General features: G+C 33.3%; 2 non-coding genes across 2 annotated transcripts in view; both read right to left on the minus strand.

The window, feature by feature from the left end:
- Nucleotides 1–383, minus strand: part of LOC122322638 — a 1,994-nt gene extending 1,611 nt beyond the window's left edge. Inside the window, exon 1 of the ribosomal RNA XR_006246738.1 lies at nucleotides 1–383. This exon is cut by the window's left edge and continues 1,611 nt beyond it. This is a non-coding gene — a ribosomal RNA (small subunit ribosomal RNA).
- A 3,897-nt stretch (nucleotides 384–4,280) lies between these two features.
- The window catches only part of LOC122322648, a 3,908-nt gene continuing 688 nt past the window's right edge, over nucleotides 4,281–7,500 (minus strand). The window contains exon 1 of the ribosomal RNA XR_006246748.1: nucleotides 4,281–7,500. This exon is cut by the window's right edge and continues 688 nt beyond it. This is a non-coding gene — a ribosomal RNA (large subunit ribosomal RNA).

A 7,500-nucleotide genomic window follows, 5' to 3' on the forward strand; every position in this document is an offset into this window, starting at 1 on the left:
TCGAACCCTGATTCCCCGTTACCCGTTGCAACCATGGTAGTCCTAGATACTACCATCAAAAGTTGATAGGGCAGACATTTGAAAGATCTGTCGTCGGTACAAGACCATACGATCTGCATGTTATCTAGAGTTCAACCAATGTAACGATCTTGCGACCGCTTGGTTTTAGCCTAATAAAAGCACACGTTCCATAAGGTCCGTGTTTTAATTGCATGTATTAGCTCTAGAATTACCACAGTTATCCAAGTAACTGTTAACGATCTAAGGAACCATAACTGATATAATGAGCCTTTTGCGGTTTCACTGTTAATTCGTGTGTACTTAGACATGCATGGCTTAATCTTTGAGACAAGCATATAACTACTGGCAGGATCAACCAGAATAATGTTTTTATTTATATATGTACAAATATATTATACATATATATAAAATACATTAATATACAAATCTAATAATATATGACAAATTGATTAATACTTTTGAATAAAATAATATAGATGTATATTTAAACTAGATAATAAACGAATATGGCTATTATTAGATAGCATTTCATTTTCGTTAATTTAATAAAATTGACAAAGTAATCTATATAAATTTCGTTCAACAATATTTTATTAATTGCACTTGCTTAATATAATATATTATCACACTTTGATTTTTTGTTCACTTCCCACATAAAATATATGGAGAAATAAATCAAATTTATTATGACAACAAATTGATATTTTACGACATTTAATTTTGAAATAATATATATATATCAAGAAAAGCACTCCAACTCACATTCAGCAAAGAAATGTGAATTTTTTAATGATGACAAATAATATATAAAAATATGACATGTTTTAACCAATTTACTCATTGACACAACAAATGCATCCACATCTGCTATATCAATTTTCAATCGGTTACATTTGTTTGTTATAAGAGAGAAATTAACGATAAAAGGAAACCTATTATAATATATTGTGGAAATAAAGATTTTAATACAATATTTCCAACAACATACCTTGGCAAATTCCGCAATTATCTTTTTTTATCGCAGCCAAGCAATTATTATTAATAACGAACGAACATACTCAAACACAAACATGAGCGTATAACATAATCTTTAATAAATTATATGAAATCTTCATATAATAGATGAGCACACACCACTCACCATGTAAAGGTTTTTGAACACCATCTCTTTAAGCATGATACTTTTTTCAAATGCTACCACCCAACATTAATTCTTCATGTATTAAATTAAATATAATACAAGATTAACTTCATTATTTCATAATTTGCCCAATAAATTATCCATGCCGGCAAGACAATACTCCACAGTCATATTATTTTGTTACTTTTACTCTTTCTCATATGACTTGCCTTGCGCGACACCACTCCATATAAAGGTTTTTGAACACCATCTCTTTTAGCATGATACTTTTTTTCAAATGCTACCACCCAACATTAATTCTTCATGTATTAAATTAAATATAATACAAGATTAACTTCATTATTTCATAATTTGCCCAATAAATTATCCATGCCGGCAAGACAATACTCCACAGTCATATTATTTTGTTACTTTTACTTTTTCTCATATGACTTGCCTTGCGCGACACCACTCCATATATAGGTTTTTGAACACCATCTCTTTAAGCATGATACTTTTTTCAAATGCTACCACCCAACATTAATTCTTCATGTATTAAATTAAATATAATACAAGATTAACTTCATTATTTCATAATTTGCCCAGTAAATTATCCATGCCGGCAAGACAATACTCCACAGTCATATTATTTTGTTACTTTTACTCTTTCTCATATGACTTGCCTTGCGCGACACCACTCCATATATAGGTTTTTGAACACCATCTCTTTAAGCATGATACTTTTTTTCAAATGCTACCACCCAACATTAATTCTTCATGTATTAAATTAAATATAATACAAGATTAACTTCATTTTTTCATAATTTGCCCAATAAATTATCCATGCCGGCAAGACAATACTCCACAGTCATATTATTTTGTTACTTTTACTTTTTCTCATATGACTTGCCTTGCGCGACACCACTCCATATATAGGTTTTTGAACACCATCTCTTTAAGCATGATACTTTTTTTCAAATGCTACCACCCAACATTAATTCTTCATGTATTAAATAAAATATAATACAAGATTAACTTCATTTTTTCATAATTTGCCCAATAAATTATCCATGCCGGCAAGACAATACTCCACAGTCATATTATTTTGTTACTTTTACTTTTTCTCATATGACTTGCCTTGCGCGACACCACTCCATATATAGGTTTTTGAACACCATTTCCTTAAGAATGATACTTTTTTCAAATGCAACCACTCACTATTAATTCTTCATGTATTAATTTAAATATAACACACGAATAACTTAAATATTTAATAATTTGAACTATAATTGACGGCTGCCGGCAAGACAATACTCCACAATCATGTGATTTCCATATATAATTTTGTCTATAGCAAACATTTTTTATTGTAGTAGAGTTGTTCCATACGTTATTACCCAACATTTATTTTACATGTTAAATTCTATTATATCACATTGTTTGTGTCATATGTTATTATCTAACATGTAATTTATATGTTTCATGATATTATTTGACATTTTGTATTGGAAAACACTGAATTGAATTTCATAACATTTCATAATTTGCCCAATAAATGACCCATGCCGGCAAGACAATACTCCACAGTCATATTATTTTGTTACTTTTACTTTTTCTCATATGACTTGCCTTGCGCGACACCACTCCATATATAGGTTTTTGAACACCATTTCCTTAAGAATGATACTTTTTTCAAATGCAACCACTCACTATTAATTCTTCATGTATTAATTTAAATATAACACACGAATAACTTAAATATTTAATAATTTGAACTATAATTGACGGCTGCCGGCAAGACAATACTCCACAATCATGTGATTTCCATATATAATTTTGTCTATAGCAAACATTTTTTATTGTAGTAGAGTTGTTCCATACGTTATTACCCAACATTTATTTTACATGTTAAATTCTATTATATCACATTGTTTGTGTCATATGTTATTATCTAACATGTAATTTATATGTTTCATGATATTATTTGACATTTTGTATTGGAAAACACTGAATTGAATTTCATAACATTTCATAATTTGCCCAATAAATGACCCATGCCGGCAAGACAATACTCCACAGTCATATTATTTTGTTACTTTTACTTTTTCTCATATGACTTGCCGTGCGCGACACCACTCCATATATAGGTTTTTGAACACCATTTCCTTAAGAATGATACTTTTTTCAAATGCAACCACTCACTATTAATTCTTCATGTATTAATTTAAATATAACACACGAATAACTTAAATATTTAATAATTTGAACTATAATTGACGGCTGCCGGCAAGACAATACTCCACAATCATGTGATTTCCATATATAATTTTGTCTATAGCAAACATTTTTTATTGTAGTAGAGTTGTTCCATACGTTATTACCCAACATTTATTTTACATGTTAAATTCTATTATATCACATTGTTTGTGTCATATGTTATTATCTAACATGTAATTTATATGTTTCATGATATTATTTGACATTTTGTATTGGAAAACACTGAATTGAATTTCATAACAATTCCAAGTCTCATGAGTGTAAATTTTATTAATCGGTTTATTATTATTATGCAATATCAAATAAAATATAAACTTCTATTTCACACTAAATATAACATTTATGTTTAAGAGTGTAAATTTTTCATTCGCATATTACTGTTCTCCATTGATTGAATTATAATATATTTTTAATATGATTTCATATATTTATTTTTTTGTGTTTTCTATTGCCTTTCGCAGTTATCATATATATATATATATATATATATATATATATATATATATATATATACTGATATATATAATAAAATGTGTGTTCTTCTTTCTCTGTTTTGTTTAAAACAATTTAATTTCTTTATTCCTTTCAATAACAATTCAATTATTCTGAAAAGAATGTTATTTATAAAATAACATAAATTTTGTATTGCATCATCAAAAAGCTTTTTGTATATAACATTTTCTTAAGGTCCGGTCCACACATTATCAACTTACAAAGAAATATATAAAATATCATAAGTAAATTAACAAATATGGCACCTTTAAACAACTCATACAATATATATATATATATATGTTTTAGTTGGTGTTTAACAACCATAACACACATATTATATTTTATATTTGTTGTTTTATTAACATTTTCGAATCATCAAGCAAAGGATAAGCTTCAGTGGATCGCAGTATGGCAGCTGCTCAACCACTTACAACACCTTGCCTGTTACAAAAGTCGTTTACAATTGATTCTAGGCTTTGTCATTGTATTAAATAATGTTTAAATATGTAACTAGCACGGCATCAGGTGATCATAGATCCTCCCAATTTACTATGTTACAAATAACATTGGCATCACATCCATTGTCGTTTATAAAATAAATTATAAACTTTTAATGGTTTAGAAGCCATACAATGCAAATTGCCCCTTATTTATCATTGCAGTCCAGCACGGATACGACCTTAGAGGCGTTCAGGCATAATCCAACGGACGTAGCGTCATACCACTGTTCGCTCGAACAAGTATTGTGCCATTGGTCCGTACCTGCGGTTCCTCTCGTACTACGCAGGAATGCTGTCGCAACAACGTTTTGTCATTAGTAGGGTAAAACTAACCTGTCTCACGACGGTCTAAACCCAGCTCACGTTCCCTTGCATGGGTGAACAATCCAACGCTTGGTGAATTTTGCTTCACAATGATAGGAAGAGCCGACATCGAAGGATCAAAAAGCGACGTCGCTATGAACGCTTGGCCGCCACAAGCCAGTTATCCCTATGGTAACTTTTCTGACACCTCTTGTTAAAAACTCTTTAAACCAAAAGGATCGATAGGCCGAGCTTTTGCTGTCCCTGTGTGTACTGAACACCGAGATCAAGTCAGCATTTGCCCTTTTGCTCTATGTGTGGTTTCTGTCCGCACTGAGCTGGCCTTGGGACACCTCCGTTATTATTTGAGAGATGTACCGCCCCAGTCAAACTCCCTACCTGGCAATGTCCTTGAATTGGATCATACCTGAGTAATTGGAGTTATACCAAATTTTTAAATCAAAAATACATAAATGCATTTTCTTATTAAAGAATTTGTTTGCGATTATATAACAAACTCGTGATACTTTGATCAAGAAGCTTGCATCAAAACCCAATACCATAAGATATAATAAATACATCCGTATAATGGCTAGGAAATGATACACGTTCCATTTAATCAAGTAAGTAAGGAAACAATAAGAGTAGTGGTATTTCATTGTCGATACCAAACCGAAGTCTAATATCTCCCACTTATTCTACACCTCTTATGTCTCCTTACACTGCCAGATTAGAGTCAAGCTCAAAAGGGTCTTCTTTCCCCGCTAATTATTCCAAGCCCGTTCCCTTGGCTGTGGTTTCGCTAGATAGTAGATAGGGACAGTAGGAATCTCGTTAATCCATTCATGCGCGTCACTAATTAGATGACGAGGCATTTGGCTACCTTAAGAGAGTCATAGTTACTCCCGCCGTTGACCCGCGCTTACTTGAATTTCTTCACTTTGACATTCAGAGCACTGGGCAGAAATCACATTGTGTCAACACCCGCTAGGGCCATCACAATGCTTTGTTTTAATTAGACAGTCGGATTCCCCAAGTCCGTGCCAGTTCTGAATTGATTGTTAATTGATAATCGTTATAATTTAAAAGAACTAATCAGTTGCCCAATTAGTATTCTTAAAAATTTTAGCAAGAAAGTTCCACAATTGGCTACGTAACTAAACTATCCGGGGAACAAGAATCTACCATAAATGATAGAAACCCTATTTACCCAGAACGAGCACATAAACCATGTTATTGTTTCCCAATCAAGCCCGACTATCTCAATCTTCAGAGCCAATCCTTATCCCGAAGTTACGGATCTAATTTGCCGACTTCCCTTACCTACATTATTCTATCGACTAGAGACTCTTCACCTTGGAGACCAGCTGCGGATATTGGTACGGCCTGTTGAGAAGTTTGCGTATCCCCACCATAAATTTTCAAGGTCCGAGGAGAAAATATCGACACAACAGTATATGTCATGCTCTTCTAGCCCATCTACCATATCTCTCTGCGAAAGACTTCCATGGTAGTACGGCTATAAAACAGAAAAGAAAACTCTTCCGATACCTCTCGACGGCTTCTTTATGGTCGTTCCTGTTGCCAGGATGAGCACGAGGCCCATATTTAATAACAAACGGATACTCAACAGGTTACGGAATTGGAACCGTATTCCCTTTCGTTCAAAATTATTCAAGTGTATAAAAATCGGTATGATGCAAAATATATTTTGATTTTTCTATACTTGAAAATTTTCGGCTTTCGCCTTGAACTTAGGACCGACTAACTCGTGATCAACCACTGTTCACACGAAACCCTTCTCCACTTCAGTCCTCCAAGGTCTCATTCGATTATTTGCTACTACCACCAAGATCTGTACCAATGGCGGCTCCATGCAGGCTTACGCCAAACACTTCTATGCACACCATTGTACCTTCCTACTCACTAAAGTTTCAAAATTTATATTACAAGTAACATAAATCATCTACTTTAGCGGTAATGTATAGGTATACAACTTAAGCGCCATCCATTTTAAGGGCTAGTTGCTTCGGCAGGTGAGTTGTTACACACTCCTTAGCGGATTTCGACTTCCATGATCACCGTCCTGCTGTTTTAAGCAACCAACGCCTTTCATGGTTTCTGTATGAGTTGTTAATTTGGGCACCGTAACATTACGTTTGGTTCATCCCACAGCGCCAGTTCTGCTTACCAAAAGTGGCCCACTGGGCACATTATATCATAACCTTAAACTTCATATCAAGAAAGTTAAGGTTCTTACCCATTTAAAGTTTGAGAATAGGTTAAGATCGTTTCGACCCTAAGGCCTCTAATCATTCGCTTTACCAGATAAGATTATTTTATACAACAGTTAAATGCACCAGCTATCCTGAGGGAAACTTCGGAAGGAACCAGCTACTAGATGGTTCGATTGGTCTTTCGCCCCTATACTCAATTCTGACAATCGATTTGCACGTCAGAACTGTTTCGGTCTTCCATCAGGGTTTCCCCTGACTTCAACCTGATCAAGTATAGTTCACCATCTTTCGGGTCACAGCATATATGCTCAAGGTACGTTCCAGTTAGAGGTATAAATAATATAAATATCATTATACATAACTATATAGAGCGCCCCGGGATTGTGTTAATTAACTATAAATAGCTAAAAAACTAATCCCATTAATAGTCAAGTTAATTACGCTATTAGGTTTATATCCCAATAACTTGCACATATGTTAGACTCCTTGGTCCGTGTTTCAAGACGGGTCCCGAAGGTATCCTGAATCTTTCGCATTGTTAATCATA

Source organism: Drosophila grimshawi, unplaced genomic scaffold (assembly GCF_018153295.1).
Source record: "Drosophila grimshawi isolate 15287-2541.00 unplaced genomic scaffold, ASM1815329v1 contig_511, whole genome shotgun sequence".
Classification (NCBI taxonomy): Eukaryota; Metazoa; Arthropoda; class Insecta; order Diptera; family Drosophilidae; genus Drosophila; species Drosophila grimshawi.